An 18321-nucleotide genomic window follows, 5' to 3' on the forward strand; every position below is an offset into this window, starting at 1 on the left:
ACCGGGTTAAAGGTTAGGTCGACTTTTAGCCGGATCGGGCCCTCGGTGCGTGCCGGGCTTCGCGTGCCGCGAGAACCAGCGGAGATCCGAGCCACGGCGGGTTCGAAAGGACCGCCGTGCGCGATCCACGCTGGGCCTCGCGTGGAGCGGCCGCGTCCGGGCTCCACAAGGCGGAGCGGGCAGCTCGATAGGAAGGGTCGTCATGGCGACCACTTTCTATTGAGACGTGCCGGCAGGTCGAGATCGGGACATTGGATGGCTCCACGCCGAAGTGGTGCATGGGATCTCGGCCCGGGTAAGCCTCCGTCCCTGCCCCGAATGCGGGACGTATCCAGCCGCTGGCAAAAAACGACCCGCGTTCATTGCTCGGCTGTACGAAGCCGGGCTGTAGATGTGAATTGGCGCACCGAGAGGATGTAATAAGTAGACGGGTGATGGTGATAGTGATAGTAGTGATTTGAAACGAAATTTAGAAAAGTGAATAGAATTGGCAGTAAATGGAAAATTTTTGAATTGTTGGATTTGGACGAGCGAAATTGGTAGTGAGAGACCCCCGATGTGGTGGGATGGCAAATCCACCATCCCTCACAGGTGGGGGCAAATGCGCTATAGATTATGGGGTTTATGGCAGTGAAAACGAGCCAGGGAGGGCTTGGATAATGATAGGGATCTAGCGAAGATGACCTTAGGTAACGATAAGGTTAGTTAGTGACTGATACCTGTAGTGGGGACGCAGGTAGGTTAGTGTGGTTGATAATGACGTGGGAGCGCAATAGTTTAAAGGGACGACTGGGAAGCGCAAGTTTCAGAGGGGAGGAGTTAGCTGAGATGATGCCGTGTGTGGGAGGATGGAACAGGTGTGATTGCACAGGTGTGCAACTGAACAGGTGTGTGGAGCAGTGTATGAGTGAGTGATGGTGATTGTGTATTGTGATGACCAAGTGGTCCAGGAAGAAAGGAGGGTGCAGGTGGCACCAGGTGAGATTGCACAGGTGTGCAACGACAGGTGAATGGAGGGCAGGTGTATGGAATAAATGGTATGGAGTATTGGAATGGATGGTCGTGGAGTGAGTATGGTGGAAATTGTGGAGTGGAGTGGATGGTGCGAAGGTGTGAATGGGGGAAGAGTGGACCCCCATCACGGATACCCGGGGCGGGTAGTGTAAGTGTTAGGTAGAGGGTATAGGTAAATTGTAGTTGGATATTGGCATCTGTGGTGCGGGTGACAGAATGGTATGTGGATGGGTGCGTTGGTGTTGTGGAAATGGCTGGGCGTGTAGCCTGTTAGTGTGTGTAGTTGGTTTGGGCACTCCACCACTGTGAGGATGTCGGCCAGGTGAGGCCGCAGGTGGGCTCTGGGAGCCGGTAGTAGTTGTTGTGGATGGGGCCCGAGGATCCGGAGGACGGACCCGGGTAGCCCAGTGCCAGAGGGCACCATGGGGTGACAGAGCCAGGAGAGGGGCTGCCCCCAGTTAGATAGGTTAGGGTGAGGAGCTAGGTAAGCTCGGGTGGCAACTGCAGTGGTGGAGGTGTGCAGGTGGGTAGACCCACTGGGAGAGGTACACGCCACAGCCCAGAAATTGTGCGAGGGCACCGGGAGATGAATCGGGGGAGTGAGACCCCAAATTGAAAAGCACCACAGTTTGGCCAATGGGAATTGGTTTTTAGAACCCATAGTGTAAGAGGGCCAATGGTTTGGCCGGAGAAAGACCCCGGGTAGTGTAAAGTGTGTTAAAATCATTTAGAGGATAGTTAGGATGAAGGATCTCCTCGCACCATCTGCATCCACTCACCTGAGGTGACAGGTACTCCACACCATGCCATGTTTTGAGTATTTTTTATGATGCAAATGTTTGGATTGTGAGACGCATCATGACGTGGGTGTGACATTGTGCTTTGATGTTCCATCTCTGCCTCCTTATGAGGATTGATGATGAATTTGGTGATGGCAAATTTTGAAGTAAAGGGATTGTGGGGACGAATTTGGTATAGGGGAAATATGGGGAAGACGTGACAGTAGTGACGAATTTGTAAATGTGTAGATTTTTGTACATATGGGGTGAGAACAAGGGTAGGGTAGGTGACAGGGGGGTGACGTACGGTAGGGACGAGCTTTCTCACTTCGCCCTCCGTACGCATTTCACCTGGCATTGCCTTGTTTGACGTGTACCCTTGTGACCTTACCCCTCGCTCAATTGTCTTTCTTTTGTCTCCCACATGACCTGTGCGCCATTGGGTGCCGAGGGGAGCGTGCGTGAGGTGGCCATTGTGCGCCCGAGATTCCCAGAACCAGCACGCATTGCGTTGATGTACCACTTTATGGACCGCTGTTCGGCGGCCAAGTACCACTTGATGGACCCCAGGTTCTGGGGCAGAGCACCTCTGTTGGAGACCGGCCATAGTGGCCAGGGAATCTTGCTTGCGGACCTCGGTAAGGTGGCACCTATGCCAGACAGGTGGACCACCCTTAGTTGGCCCCTGAGGCCCTAAATAAAAATGGACACAAGTTGTGCTTTTTTTTAGTATGTCCAAATAGGCCGCATGAAGCCAGAAGACGTCGGGAAGAACATCGGCCCAGCAGAGAAGGAGAAGACCACCACCAGTTGTTTTGTTGTGTTTATTATGAACCATGGTAACCGCACCGGATGGTGTTTTTGGGTGCTTTGTGGTGTTTGGGTGTTTTTGGGTGCTTTGGTGGTATTGGTACTGGTGCATCGATGCAATGCGTGCTGTCTCCTCCCTCCCAACAGGAATTTCTTTCTCTTGTTCCCTAAAAAGAAAAAGAAAAAAACACACAGGTCCTGGGTTGCGTTGTAAATAAGAAATCACGTCATTGTAAATAATGCTCCCCACCGTAAATGTATAGTTTCAGAATAATTCCGTAATTCGGTTAGCTGTGGGCTTGAGTCTGTTAGACAGGATGCAATGCAATAGGGGGACATACTTATTTGTGTTTTAAAATTGTCACACTCAGGGTCAGGTTAATTGTAGAGGGAATTACACCTACATGTCACACTCAGTTAAGTCTAGTAGGCCCGAGGACGTGCCTGAAGAAAGGAGGGTGCAGTGTAACGATTTTGAGAAGTGTAACGGGTTTTGGGAAGTGTAACGGGTTTTGAGGAGTGTAACAATTTTGGAGGAAGGGTAACGGATGTGAAGAGTATGGTTTTGGTATGGTAACATCCTGGTAATGTAAATAATGGTCGCAGCCGTCCTCCTAATTAATTTCATAGAACATACACGCAGGTCACGATATATCTTTTAAATAGTGTATTTCCTTATTCCATGTAGGCTAAGTATGTGTTTTCCACTAGATTGACTTTGCATTGTATCAAACAAAATAAGCGTAGGCCCTTCCAATTTCCCCAAAACCTCCCTTCCATTTGCCTTCCGCATTTTGGTCGGTTTTTCTCTTCAACCACCATTGGCCACGAGGTAAGGTTGGAGAAGAAAGGCGTGTCTCCACCTCGTCAGAAGAGGGCAGGAGTGAACCGGCCCTAACAGCCAATCAACACCGTGGTGAGTGACCCGGTAGGCGTGCCCTCGGAGCCGGCGGCTTAATTCCGCCGGAGGTGATAAAAGCGACTGCAGGGGACTGCTTTACGAGTGCAGATGAGAGATGACTGGAGAGGAGCAACGAGGCTGCACCAAGGAGAGGGCTTGAGAGATACGCTGGGGGATGACCTGGAAGAGGAGCGCAATCCACCGCAAGCCCTACCTACCTGCCTGCATGCAATATCCCCTGTCGTTGGAGAGACGCGCTGAACGGAGGGAGACGGCTCCACCCCAGGAAGAGGAGCAGGTGTGCCGAGCCAGCGCGTGACGGCCGCGGATACGCGACGGAGGTTTTCCCGCCAAAACCGCGAGGGGTGCTGCGGCCTCCGACCTTGCCTTCCTCTCAAGCAATCAACCTCGAGCCATTACCTGCCTGCAATATCCATCGTGTGAGTGTGAACGTCCTGTCCTACTCGTTTGTCTTGGGGATTAAGTAAATGAAATAGAATAAGTTAACAATGCACTGTGTGACTGCTCTTTTCCATCTATTGCTGTAAATAATATTGGTCGCTCTAAAATATTGCTTGTGTGTGTATAATAAATCTGTTCTTCCTCCAAACTCTGTCTTTCTTCTCTCTTCTTCTCTTTCGGTCGCTTTAGAGGTTTCCCAATTGAATATCTGTAGCGCGATTAGTCAACGTTCGGTTGGAATCGGGTTCTAATCGGGGAGTAACTGTTCGGACGCGGTTAAATACACCACCGCTCGGTCAATATAACATCTAAAAACCGTGTCCGTAACAATATATATATACATACTGTATATATATATATATATATATACATACTGTATATATATATATATATATATATACATACTGTATATATATATATATATATATATACATACTGTATATATATATATATATATACATACTGTATATATATATATATATATATATATATATATATATATATATATATATATATATATATATATATATATATATATATATATATATATATATATATATATACACATACTGTATATATATATATATATATATACATACTGTATATATATATATATATATATATATATACATACTGTATATATATATATATATACATATATATATATGTAGGGAGCTGTAATGCCCCTCCCCCTTTGTATATCCTTGCTGCTTTACCAATTACCAAGTATAACCAATTATATGTTTTGTTTTGACTGATTGCTGTACTCTTTTATAATACTTAGTCCTTTCTTGTGCATTGAGGATGTGTAATATCCTAATAAGGAGTTCTGTGCTTGTGAGCTCTTGGCCTGTGTGGGCACAATCTCTTGTTCCCCTTCCCTGGCCTTGGTGGCAGCTGTTATCTCTCAGCCTCCCTCTAGACTTTGCCAATATCCTGTGGGCTGACACATTTACGAGTGTCCCCTCCTTTTGTACTTTCCCAACCAAGGTTTCTATACAGAAAGTTGTAAACATGTTGCCACATATGGCTGACCATCTCCTTATCTGAGTTAAACTATGAGTGGCCTTGATGAGCTTCCTCTAACTAACTGAACAACAGGATGGGACTATGGTGGGAGGGCCAATGAGCCCATTCTGTCTCTGTATCTTGTGAGCTAAAACCACACCCGATATTCCTTATATAAAGCAAGTTTAAATCGAATTATTTCAGAGCATCTTGTTGTAGTGTTGGTCATTTTGTGTGAGCCTTCCTGCGACGCCCTGTTTCTCCGCAAGCTTGTGTATCGAGTTCTAATAAATATATCCGTTGCTCCTTTCTCTGAGTCTTCTGAGTCCCAAGTTCTAAGTCTCGATCCGACAAGTGGTGGCAGCGGTGGGATCAGTCTGTGCAGTCCGGGACGCGGTCCCAGGCAAGTGAGTGGTGAGACCAGCTGGCAATTGATCCGGGTCAGGTGAGCTGTGGTTTTCTTTTGTTTTTCCTTTTTAGCCTGGGGGTCAGTCCAAATTGTAACCCACTCTCTTGCTCGGGTGCCGTTTGTTCCGTTCCCTGCTCAAACCTGATCCACGAACCTAAATTTAAATACGGACCGCTTGGGTCCCGGAGCAACTGACTGTTTATGGACTCGTCAGGGTAACGTTACGTAAGGGAAAGTGCCCCACGTTGGGCGCCTGAGGGTAAGGAGTAATAGATCTCTGGGTTGTGAGGGTAAGGATAAGGGCGGCGTCCCGATCCGAGGCCTACCCGGGAGACTTTGGAATTATAAGTAAGGTTAGAAGTATTACACGGGCGTAGGACGCCAGGAAAGCACAGTAAGGGTAGGTTAGACGGCTGAGTAGGCGGGCGATCCTCTCAGGAGAGTAGGTAGCGTGGCTGTACCGCGAGGCGGGCGATCCTCACGGGTACAAGGCTGCGAGCCTCTCAGAGTTAGGTAGACGGCTGTACCGCGAGGCGGGCGATCCTCACGGGTACAAGGCTACGTCGGTAAACTAAATTTTCCTAGGATGGGGAACAGGATGAGTAATAAGACTGTAAAGGCAGGTGAACCGCTTAGAAATACCCCAGCATTTTTTATGTTTCGGAGGTATGGCTATGATGCTGCGAGACCAGGGAAGTCATGGGTTGCGCTGACTAAGGATTTAGGTGAACCGTGGCCCGAAGGAGGGTCTTTTGCGCTGGAAAAATTGGACGCGTTGTATGAGGCATTAGAAAAGTTAGAACAGGCCACGAAACATTTCCCGCCTGACTATTGGAAAGTCTTTGGTTGGTGGAAGGAAGAAGCGATGAAGCGACACGCAAAGTCGAAACAGGCCAGCTTGGCCGGTGAGATAACAAAACTCAAGGGTCTGAGGAAACAGGCGACTAAAATACAGGATGAAGCGATTAAAGAAATAGAGAGGCAGGCCAACGCGCGACTGATGTCGCTCGTCGAAAACCCAGACCCCGCGGTAGGGGAAGTAGTGACCAATCTACCCTCCCCAGCCCCAGACCTAAGCCCTGTCCCGGGGTTTCAGGCACCACCTACCCTTTCTGCGCTCCCGCCACCACCTCCCTATAACCCCGCTACCATCGCGCCCCAGATACCCCAGAACTACCCGAGCCAGGGAAGACCGTTTGCACAACTCGGGGCTAACGGAATAGATGACGGGACCGACATCGCAGGGTTCCCGCCACCGATAGGACAGGATGGGTTATACCCCTCACTGGTAGGCTGTAATGGGAAAGGGACCTCACAAACTACCCCATTGGAATGTCAGGAAATAGAGGGAAGGAAAAGATTGTGCCCCGTACAAATTATTGGAGTTAATGCTCAAGGTCAGGGGGTTCGAGAGAGGGTGCCATGGAAAGAATCCTCCTTAACGGTAATGCGGGAAAGGATTCAACATTTGCTTATTGAGGATCCACGGCAGATAGGGCCAACCATGTCGAATTGGTTTTTAGCTGGCGAGTGCGACTATCGAGACATAACTCATATGGGAGTATCCGTGCTCCCACCCAAAGTATGGGAAAGGGCTAGACAAAGAGCACACTGGCCGCACGACGATCCAAGGGCAGCACGAGCGGGCCAGATAACATTTGTGCAATGGGAGGTACTGAAGGTCCGGCTGTTTTGGGTGCCATTGAGCAGGCGCTGTTGCCAGCAGGGGGTCCGGATTGGGGAAAAATCGGGGCCATAAAACAAAAACCAGGAGAACAAATTGGAGATTACCGAGAAAGGTTGGAAAAGGCCATCGCGCGCTGGGGAGGACTGGGTCCGATGCAGCTGGTAGGGCTACCTCAACCATTGGTAAATCAATATCTAATCGAGGGGCTTCGGCCGATATTAAAGAAACAGGTACAGTCCGTCCTCTTCGGCTGGAAGGGAATGACAACCAACGAATTATGCGACAAGCTGGAACAATGTCCAGGCTCCTCCTTAGAGGAGAAGAAGGATATTAAGGAGGAAATATTGCAAATGTTTGTCCAGGAGAAACGGGCTCAATTTAATCAAAATAAAAAGGGGGATCAGAGTCAGAACTACATACGCGAACAGTGCCAGAAGTGGGGGCCTGTCCGAGGTTTTGAGGACCATAGGAGGGGGTGTTGGCCTTTCTATAGGGGCCAATTCCCCAACGGAGAGTGGGTCCACCACGAAAATGACAACTGCGACGGTTGTACTGAGGAAGACTTTGGGCTAATTAATATGGACGAGATAAAACAACAATGGACAATACCACCCCCTCTTCCCCCTCCTCCTCAAAACCCTCAAACTTGGACTGTGCAAGGGCCCCCTCCCCAAAATTGGTATCCACCAAGACCCCTTCTCCAAACCCCTGGACCACCCCCCAATAGTGGGATGCAGAATGGACCAAGGGGGAACTGGGCCCCGCCTCGGGGTCCGCCGCAATGGCAACCAGTAAACCAGTCACAGTGGGGAGCGCCAGAACGCCGGCTGGGCGGAAGGGGCGCTGTAGAGGGACGACCTATGCCCTCCGCACCACCGGTTCCGCAGGAACCGTGCCATTATTGCAAGCAAATGGGACACTGGATACGTGATTGCCCAAAGGCTCGTAAGGGGTTTCCGCCCCAATACAATAGAGGGGCCTATTGACGGGACGCTGGCGGGTCGCCCAAGGAGTGTCCTCTTTTGACCATGACACCGGAAGAGGAACCGACCTTGACGTTGGACGTGGAGGGAAGACAATTAGAATTTCTCGTCGATACGGGCGTGACTCGCAGCACAATTAACAAGAGGCAATTGCCCTCTTTGCGCCCCACGGCGAGGAACGTTCAAATACTGGGCGTTTCGGGCTTACCCCAAGCGCTTCCTGTTTCGGAGGAAGTGCGAGTAACATGCGGCCCGCTGGAGGCTAAACATGCGTTCTTGATGACCACTACCGCCCCGACAAATTTGTTGGGACGGGACTTGCTGTGCCGATTGGGCTGTCAAATCTCATGTACAGAGGAGGGAGTTTTCGTAGACGTCGCGGAATCTAAACGCGACTTGGTAATGACGGCATTGTCTCGGCCCGGCCCCACCGCGTATTGGTGACGCTTGGATGAAGGGGCTCTGGCTACTTGGACGCATATCATAGATAATGTGTGTTTGGACAGTTCAGTTCTGCGAGATTGGCTACAACTGCATCAAATTTCGATAAAAAACTTAAGGGATAATCCACCCCATTGCACTGCGTACTATGATGCAACGGGCGAGGATGAGATTTATCGAGAGAAGGTTAAGGAAAAGCTGGGCGAGCGCACGCCTCTACACTTATCACGGATGTGGATTGGCCGTGAGGGAATAGGAATCGAGGCAGTCCTAACCTCGTGTCAGCGTGCGTTGACCCAATACCCCGAAGGAGCGGCCGCCCATGTTACCCTCACTACTGCCAAGGGGTGGCCGCCGGAAAGTGTAGGTTGGATGGTGGGGCGGTTACGAGAAGTTCCCTTACAAGGTTATCGGAGTAAGAGAGGCCGCTGGACTTTGAAACGGCTCCAAAATGGCGAAGGGTTCTCAATTGACTTCAAGACACAACGGAGGGATGGAGTGTTCGAAGCAACAGAGTTGCCTCCTAAGGGCACCTATGCCATGAGGGCAGTGCTGACGGACCCGGGTGAGTCAGATTACCTCCTAGCGGAGGTGCCAGACAATTTATGGCCTAAGAGCGACGGTGAGGTTGGACGGATGCGAGACGCCAAACCCCTAGTGATAGCAGTGCAGCCGGGGATGCGCTTGCCAAACGTAAAACAGTATAAGCTACGACCTGAGGCCGACGTAGGCATAGCACCAGTAATTCAATCCCTAGTGGAACAGAAAATTATCGTGGAAACTAACAGCCCATGTAATACACCAATTTTGCCAGTGAAAAAGCCGTCGAAGGACAAATGGAGGTTTGTACAGGATTTAAGGGAGGTGAACAAGGTGATACAAGGCATACACCCACTAGTTCCAAATGGAGAAACCCTCATGATGTCAATCCCGCCGGACGCAACATACTTCACAGTTATCGACCTTTGCTCTGCGTTTTTCTCTGTGCCCATCGCGCCTGAGTCACAATACTTGTTCGCTTTCACCCATAGGGGGCGCCAGTATACTTGGACAGTACTACCTCAGGGGTTTTCAGATAGCCCCACTCTGTTTTCCCGGGCGCTACACCGCGACCTGGCGGATGTGGAATTGAAGGGAGGGTCAGTGTTGCTGCAATACGTTGACGATTTGTTGATTTGCTCCCCTTCGAAGGAGGCGTGCGAAATGGATTCCATGGCCCTATTAAAGGCCTTGGCGGCCAAAGGCCACAAAGTAGGCAGACCAAAACTTCAGTTTGTGCGGAAGGTTGTAACTTACTTGGGACACGCCATTTCGCACGGAAAACGAGAATTGGATGCTGGACGGGTGACCGCTATCATGGAGCTGCCTCGCCCTCGCTCGCAATGGCAACTGCTGCGCTTCCTAGGTATGACGGGATATTGCCACACTTGGATACTTGATTTTGCGCTGCTGGCTAAGCCACTATACGAGGCGACCAAATCAAACGCCTCGGACGAATTGGTATGGACGGAGGAATTGAGGCGATGTTTTGATGGGCTGAAACAGGCGTTGGTCACGGCACCGTCATTAGGACTCCCGGATTATGCGAAACCTTTTACCCTTTACACTCACGCCGTGGGAGGTTTCACCCAGTCAGTTTTGACACAGACCCATGGGGATAAGGAGCGGCCGGTAGCCTACTTTAGTAAAAAATTAGACCCGGTCGAACGAGGGTTTCCGGTGTGCCTGCAAGCCGTGGCAGCGGCCAGGTACGCAGTAGAAAGAACAGCGGACATCGTTATGGGACACCCAGTAACGCTACGGGTACCGCATTGCGTCACTTCGCTGTTGTTACAGCGAAGCACACAGCATTTGTCTAACACTAGATTAATGCAATACGAATCCGCACTGATCACTGCAGCCAACATCACGATCGAACGTTGCACGACACTCAACCCAGCCTCACTGATGCCCACCCCTGAGGAGGGCGAACGCCATGTGTGCGCCGACGTTGTGCAGCTAGTCTCCACGGTGCGATCGGATTTAAAGGACAATCCCTTAGAATACCCCAACTGTACATATTATGTCGATGGATCAGCTAGGCGCGCATGGGACGGGTCCCTGTTGTCCGGGTACGCCGTGTGCTCGGATAGCGAAACGGTGGAAAGCGGGCGTCTTCCACCTACATTTTCCGCACAGCAGGCGGAGCTGTGCGCCTTGACCAGAGCGTGCAGCTTGGCGGAAGGCCTTGCCGTCAACATTTACACAGATTCGGCCTACGCTCACGGCGTAGTCCACGATAAAGGGGCCATCTGGAAGATGAGAGGTTTTCTCACATCTGCCGGTTCAGTGATAAAAAATGGCGCGTTGGTAGAAGGGCTCCTCCGAAGTATTTTACTTCCCCGCGCTATCGCGGTAATTAAGTGTCGTGGCCACCAAAGGGCGGACACTGACGTTGCCCGGGGCAATGCAAGGGCGGACGAGGCGGCAGGAAAGGCCGCTAACCAACAGATAGAACGCAACATGCCGATGGTGACACGAGCAAAGGCGACATCCGCACAGATTGCTGACATACCGACTGTGGGACCACCCGCCACACCAACTAAGGACGATATCATAAATTTGCAGAACGCTGCACCAACGGCCGAACACGAGGACTGGCTCAAGCGAGGGGCGATACGCCTCGGGCCAGGAGAAATATGGACCCTTGACGAGAAACCTATAGCACCCCAGGCCTTACTGCCTTGGCTGGCACGCATGGCTCATCAGAATGGTCATGTGTGCCAGAGGGGGGTGATGGGACAGATAAACTACACTTGGGCAGCGCCAGGACTGTCACGGATTGTATCCGAAGTGTGCCGATCGTGCGTGGTCTGCCAGCAACACAATAGAGGGGCGCCGCCGAGACATGCACATGATGGGGGACGGCCCCCGCCTAGTGGGCCGTTCGCAACTATCGAGTTCGATTTTACAGAATTGGAACCAAGCATGTCGTTTCGCTATGTGTTGGTAATCGTAGATACGTTCACCAAATGGGTCGAAGCTTACCCATGCATCAAGTCCGATGCCCCGACAGTAGCGAAGCGCCTCGTAAGGGATTTTATGTGCAGATTTGGCATCCCCCAGATAATTTCGTCAGATCAAGGGGGCCATTTCACGGCGCAGGTGGTCAAGGGCATCCTGAAGGCATTGGGCGTTAAACAATCCTTCCATTGCGTTTACCACCCACAGTCATCGGGACTTGTGGAACGAACGAATAAGACTTTAAAGAATAAACTAGCGAAACTTTGCGCAGACACAGGCTTGAGGTGGCCAGAGGCTCTCCCGCTTGCGTTGATGAGCATCCGTTCCACCCCGGGTCGCACTACGGGCCTTTCCCCCCACGAAATATTAATGGGACGACCTATGAGCTTGCCCGTTTCAGCACCAACAGACATGTCCACCCTTGCTTTGCCAGTAATGGATGACATGCTTTTGAGATTTTGCATAGGCTTGTCCAATGTGGCACGCAGCATCCATGCTCGAGTACGAGAGGCGCTGCCTGAACCAATAGGCCACGCCATCCACGACTTCCAGGCCGGCGACTGGGTGCTCGTAAAGCACTTCACCCGCAAGGCTGCTTTGGAGCCACGGTGGAAGGGACCATTCCAGGTGCTACTGGTCACACCGACGGCAGTCTTCTGCGAGGGTAAACCTTCGTGGATCCACGCCACCCATTGTAAGTTGTCCATCCCCGCACCACAAGCCACACAAGACACTACACCCCACACAGCTGAAGACAATGCACCGTCTAGGGCACCACAGTCTCCTAAGGGCGGCGATGACGGTCATGATGATGGGAATTCTGGGCAGCTGCCGCAAACCCCCTGCCAAAGATAGGCTCTTGCACTTCGAGCTATCGAGAAAGGACCTCCCCAAGTACCCAGGACCCGACAATTATTCAGCATTTCCCCTCTACCCCGTCAAGTATATAACGGCTCGCTGGGGAGACAAAATAGCGGTGAATTGCTGTAACTTGGAAACGAGCTTTAAGTGGTTATCTGTAAGATGGGTGGAAGCTATAGTGGTACACAATAAGACACCACAGGCACGCATGACAAGACCACGCCTAGTCCTGACTAAGGTTAGGAAAGTGGAAAATGGAACATACACTGGGGACATAAGCAGCCAATATGCCCCAGGATATCGATGGGGCAAGGGCATTGAGAATACTACCCTCATGTTGCATTATACCCCCATTGGCCCGGATACAACAATGATACTTGAATGTGGAATATGGCCCCCTCGCACGACAATCCCAAATGGAACTGCACCCTACTTACGACCTAGTTGCGCCGCCTACGTCATTAAAACCCCGCCTGCCCAGGAAGTAAGAAGGAAGCCAGAGGAGAACACATACTGGAAGGTCGCACGGCATATGGCCACATTACAGAACAGGACACGGTGTTGGATGTGTATGCACCTTCCCCGCACCAGCACAGCAGGAATACCAATGGAAGTGTTACCCCTATCACTCAATGATTTGTGCTCAAAGCCACTAGACACCAAATGCCTTAGTACAACCCTGACAAGCCAAGGTTCTGACGGAACCGCGTGTAAACGAGTTTTCCAGTACTCGCCCCCCATTCAGCCCCGACACTTTGAGGAACGTCCGGCGCCGGTTTGGGTTAAGCCGGCAAAGGGGGCCCTCTGCTTAGAAGGAAAGGGCCAAATAATGGTAGGTAAATCCGTGTGTAGAGATACCCTCCTCGCGGACCCTAGGGAAGGGAAACACATGCTGTTAGTAAATGTTACAAGTTCGCCCTTACATAACCTCACACACCTCCAGTTGGCATGGGAAGGGGAAAACGGAACAAACACTATCCCAGACCTTCGCACTTGCATGACCACTCATTTAGTGGCTCCACACGGGACCATGTTTGTATGCGGGAACAAAGCTTACCCGTATTTACCTGATAATTGGGGAGGAATTTGTTATTTAGGATCAGTTTTCCCAGAAATGGAAATGCGACAACACTTGCATAATACCCCTGCACTCATAAGGACACAACGAAGCACCTATTGGCACGACGACGGCACCACCACCTTACACGGCGCTGATTGGGAGAAGGCCGTTAGTTTCTTCTTCCCAAGGGCTGGGACGGTCATGAGCAGTTACCGCATTGACAAAATTGCGTTAATCTTAGAAAGTGTGGCCAACGCCACCGCTACAGCACATGACGAAATGTTGGACACAGTTGTCCACCTGCGTACAATGGTTATGCAAAATAGGGTTGCGTTAGATATGCTATTGGCAGAACGAGGAGGGGTATGTGGGATAATTGAGGGTAGATGTTGCACTTTTATTCCTGACCCCTCACAGGGGGTCAGTGCTGCTATTATAAGGTGAAGGGAAAGCGCTCATATATTGACAAGGGATCGAATGGATCGGGAAGCCTCCCACCAGTGGCTTACCGACTGGTTCAAAGGGTGGACAGGTACGATAGTAAAGTGGGTACTGACCGCCTTGGCAATAGTCCTTGGAATCGTGGTCAGTTGTGTAATAATCAAGGCTTTAGTCCTTGCGTGTGTGAGAAAGTTTTCCACAGGATGGACACTGAAGACGACAACAGAAAAGGCCATGGTGATGATCGATAAGCTGATCGCAGGTCCAGATGACACACCGGCCGTCGACGTGACTGCAGACCGCGGATCCTGGAACGACGACCCGAACGAGCCACTGGGCCGCGACAATGAGATCTCCGCTTCCGAAGATTGTTCTTCCATTGTTGATATTACCGATAATGATGTTGATTACACTTTTGCGGACCTCGAAGCATTTCAGGCTGCCAGGAGGCCGATTACTCTGGGCCCCAACACGTCGCATGCAGACGTCAACGAGTTCCTAAGGGACTCCTCTCGTTTCTTCTCGATGTGTAAGGCTATGACTATTGCTGGCCGCCGTCGCCGCAGGCCTACGCCACCTGAGAATAATGTTACTGATGATGTTACCAATGATGATGTGGGCCACTTGCAAGGGTCCCCGACTGATGTTTATGTCTCAATGCAGGCCTTGCCTCTTTATGTTTCACGAGCTCACCTTTATGTCTCACAAGCTCACAGTGAGTCAAACGCCACTGACCCAGTCCGGGATGTGGACCCAGCTGCAACCCCAAGCCCGGATGGAGAGGAACTCGATTGTGGAGATACTCTGAGTTCCGAGTCTGATTGTTTTACGAACTCGTCCAGGAATAGCAGCGATGCAAGTAGCATCGCCTCGGACGATCTCGACTTTGACCCAAAGGAAGTCGCTCTCCCTCCTTTGGACCGTTATGCTTTATTTTATGGCCATAGGTTTGAGCCACCTGATACTGACAATGTTGTGTCTTCCCCAGATCACCAGCATGTAAGAGACCTCATGAACATGAATATCGATTGAGCGCTGAAGATCTACAAGGATGTCACCTGGGGAAGCCTGGGCGAGCTCCAGTTGGGGAGGAGTCCTGGCCGCACCTCTGTGCTCCAAGGGTGGGTCGGGAGATCTTCCTGGGTGTGGACCCCGGTGGAACCAGAGGTCTTCGTTGTGGATTTGACGCGCTATTCGATCTTCATGCCTCTACGGTCTCACCTCATACACCCATCTACACCTGACTTACATCTTACACCCACTTACACCCACACACCCGCGGATCATCCTGCTGAGTGCGATGTGTGGTACTGGGTACGGGACATGCTCACTGGGCTGCATTCGCGTGGTACGTTTAGTGAACCCTTTACACTGTCTATCTCACCTCTCTTGGAGGATTTTTCATGCCATTTGATCACCCCGCTTTTACGGATTTACATTGCATACTCACATACAGACGCGAATCATCCTACTGAGTATGTGTGGTGCTTTGGGTACGGGACATGCTTACTGGGCTGCCTTCGCGTGATATGTTGAATGACTTTCCTGATTGGTTTTGTTCCTGCTTTGTTTGAAATAAAGGCCTTTGATTGGCTCGTAGATAACTTTGTATCTTAGATCCAAAAGGGCGGTATGTAGGGAGCTGTAATGCCCCTCCCCCTTTGTATATCCTTGCTGCTTTACCAATTACCAAGTATAACCAATTATATGTTTTGTTTTGACTGATTGCTGTACTCTTTTATAATACTTAGTCCTTTCTTGTGCATTGAGGATGTGTAATATCCTAATAAGGAGTTCTGTGCTTGTGAGCTCTTGGCCTGTGTGGGCACAATCTCTTGTTCCCCTTCCCTGGCCTTGGTGGCAGCTGTTATCTCTCAGCCTCCCTCTAGACTTTGCCAATATCCTGTGGGCTGACACATTTACGAGTGTCCCCTCCTTTTGTACTTTCCCAACCAAGGTTTCTATACAGAAAGTTGTAAACATGTTGCCACATATGGCTGACCATCTCCTTATCTGAGTTAAACTATGAGTGGCCTTGATGAGCTTCCTCTAACTAACTGAACAACAGGATGGGACTATGGTGGGAGGGCCAATGAGCCCATTCTGTCTCTGTATCTTGTGAGCTAAAACCACACCCGATATTCCTTATATAAAGCAAGTTTAAATCGAATTATTTCAGAGCATCTTGTTGTAGTGTTGGTCATTTTGTGTGAGCCTTCCTGCGACGCCCTGTTTCTCCGCAAGCTTGTGTATCGAGTTCTAATAAATATATCCGTTGCTCCTTTCTCTGAGTCTTCTGAGTCCCAAGTTCTAAGTCTCGATCCGACATATATATATATATATATATATATATATATATATATATATATATATATATATATATATATATATATATATATATATATATATATATATATATATATATATATATATATATATATATATATATATATATATATATATTGTGGATTTTGGAATAAAGGATAATCCCCCCTCGTAGGTAGACGCACCACAACATGAAGCCTCGCGATAGTTGTTATTTCTTAGTGAATGTAAGCGTAGTCCTTTCCTGTGTTAGTTTTGCGTTGAGCAGGCCCATGAGTAGGGCAGTCTTTTGGCGCTAGCATGCCACGTGGCAGGCCTGAACAAGTCTGGCAAGGCCGAAGGGAGGCGCTGCAGAGGGAGTGGCCAGTAAGCAACGAGCCGCCAATCAGGGCTTGAGGGGAGTGGCTAACGACGGCGATGAGAGGCGGAGCATGGAACATTCGGGTGAGACTCTGGGGCGGAGCCATAAAACCCTGCTCCGAGCCCCCCAACTCGGTTCGAGTCACGAGTTCAGTCGGAGTTGAGTTCAGCGTCGGAGCCCCTGTGAGATGAGGAGTCGAGTTCAAGAGAGTTGCGCATCAGTTCAGTTGAGTCGGAGCCCCTGTGAGAGTGAGTGGAGTTGAGTTGAGCTTGAGAACGCGCCGCAGAACGAGTGCATTGAATTGCCGGTGATCGAGATTGTACACGAACTTGCCCCGTGCCCTGCGCTGTATTAATCGCGCGCTCGAGAAGACGACCATTCCGGGCCACAGACGCGCGATTTCCTCTTGCCTGCATTTCTCCTGCATACGTGCCGTGACCGCCAGAAAGCTACGCCGGGCGAGCTGCCCCGGAGTGACCGATGGCAAAGCGCGTTTGGCACGCAAACTTCTTCTCTTCTGCTCCCCGTGTGCGTGAGTGGGCCCTGTGTCTGGGTTTTAGTTAAGATTGATTAAGCTTCTGCTCTGTGTCTCTGCGAATCATTGTAAATAATAATAAATTGTGTTATTCCTTTTATTTGACCGTTCCCGTCCCTTCCATTGATTGGCCTCGCATGGTACGACTAGAACCGCTCGAATCGGGTTCCATAAAAGTAACGGCACGAGTCACGTGATACGCATACCGCTCGGGCGTACTCGATTAAGCGAGACTTGTGCGAGGTTCGGTCCCCGCTTTCGTGGCAGCATGGGTTAAAGGTACGTGTGACGTTGACCCGATACCCTTTTTCACGCTTGCTCCGGAAGTGGCGGTTCGGCCCCGTGGACACTAAGACCCAAGGGGGAAAAAAGGGGTTTAATCCCCCCTTTGTAATGGGTATGGGCTTCGGGAGATCCGCAACAATATATATACACATACACACATACACACACACCGGTTTTAAATACACTTTTCAGATCGGAAACCAGGTTGGTAACTGAGTTTTGCTTACACTTGTGACAGTATCTGAACTAACATCTATAAAATGACGCACTGCGAGATGGCTCCTCCGGAGCTTGGCAGGCAAGGCGGACATACGTGGTGGTGACGTCACGGCGTTCGCTCATTAGGTTGGAGCACTAAATTATAGATACGAATATATATATATATATATATATATATTGTTGCGGAACCCAACGTCGGCCTATGGTTCCCCTTTGAGGGGGGATTAGTCCCCTCGTTTGTGACTGACCGACGTGGTCCCTGAAGCTGCACCGCGACCTCCGGAAAGGCCGGTGCACAGCCCCGTTCGTACCGCGGACAGATGTTAATTGATTGCCGAGCGGTGTTTAGCAACCGCGGCACGAACCGTTACCAAGACTAACCCGATCCTGAAACGTTGGCCAAAATCGTGCCACAGGTGTCCAATGAAGGAAAAGACAACAACAACGGATGTAAAGGAAAGAAAGGCAAAGGGTAAGAAATACAAACACGATTTATTTACTATTTACACAATTGAAAGCAACCAAGGAGGAGGAAGGATAATAAAATAAAAACAGAAGAAGAAGAAGCGGACACAGTGCACCTTAGCTTACCTATTCAGTCTTACTTAGTACCCCAGGACAAGACAAAAGACAGACTACGAGCACACTTACACGACTGGGGAATGAAGGCAGGAACGATTGGCTGGAAGGAGGGGAAGGTCCAACTGGAACCGGAGCACGGTCGGGCCGGGAGTGAG

General features: G+C 50.2%; 1 protein-coding gene across 3 annotated transcripts in view; it reads right to left on the reverse strand.

Moving 5' to 3' along the window:
• The window catches only part of FUNDC1 (FUN14 domain containing 1), a 46672-nt gene that overhangs the window by 18295 nt on the left and 10056 nt on the right, over positions 1-18321 (reverse strand). The window lies entirely within an intron of this gene.

This window comes from Myxine glutinosa, chromosome 4, assembly GCF_964187855.1.
Source record: "Myxine glutinosa chromosome 4, kmMyxGlut1.1, whole genome shotgun sequence".
In the NCBI taxonomy this organism is placed as follows: domain Eukaryota; kingdom Metazoa; phylum Chordata; class Myxini; order Myxiniformes; family Myxinidae; genus Myxine; species Myxine glutinosa.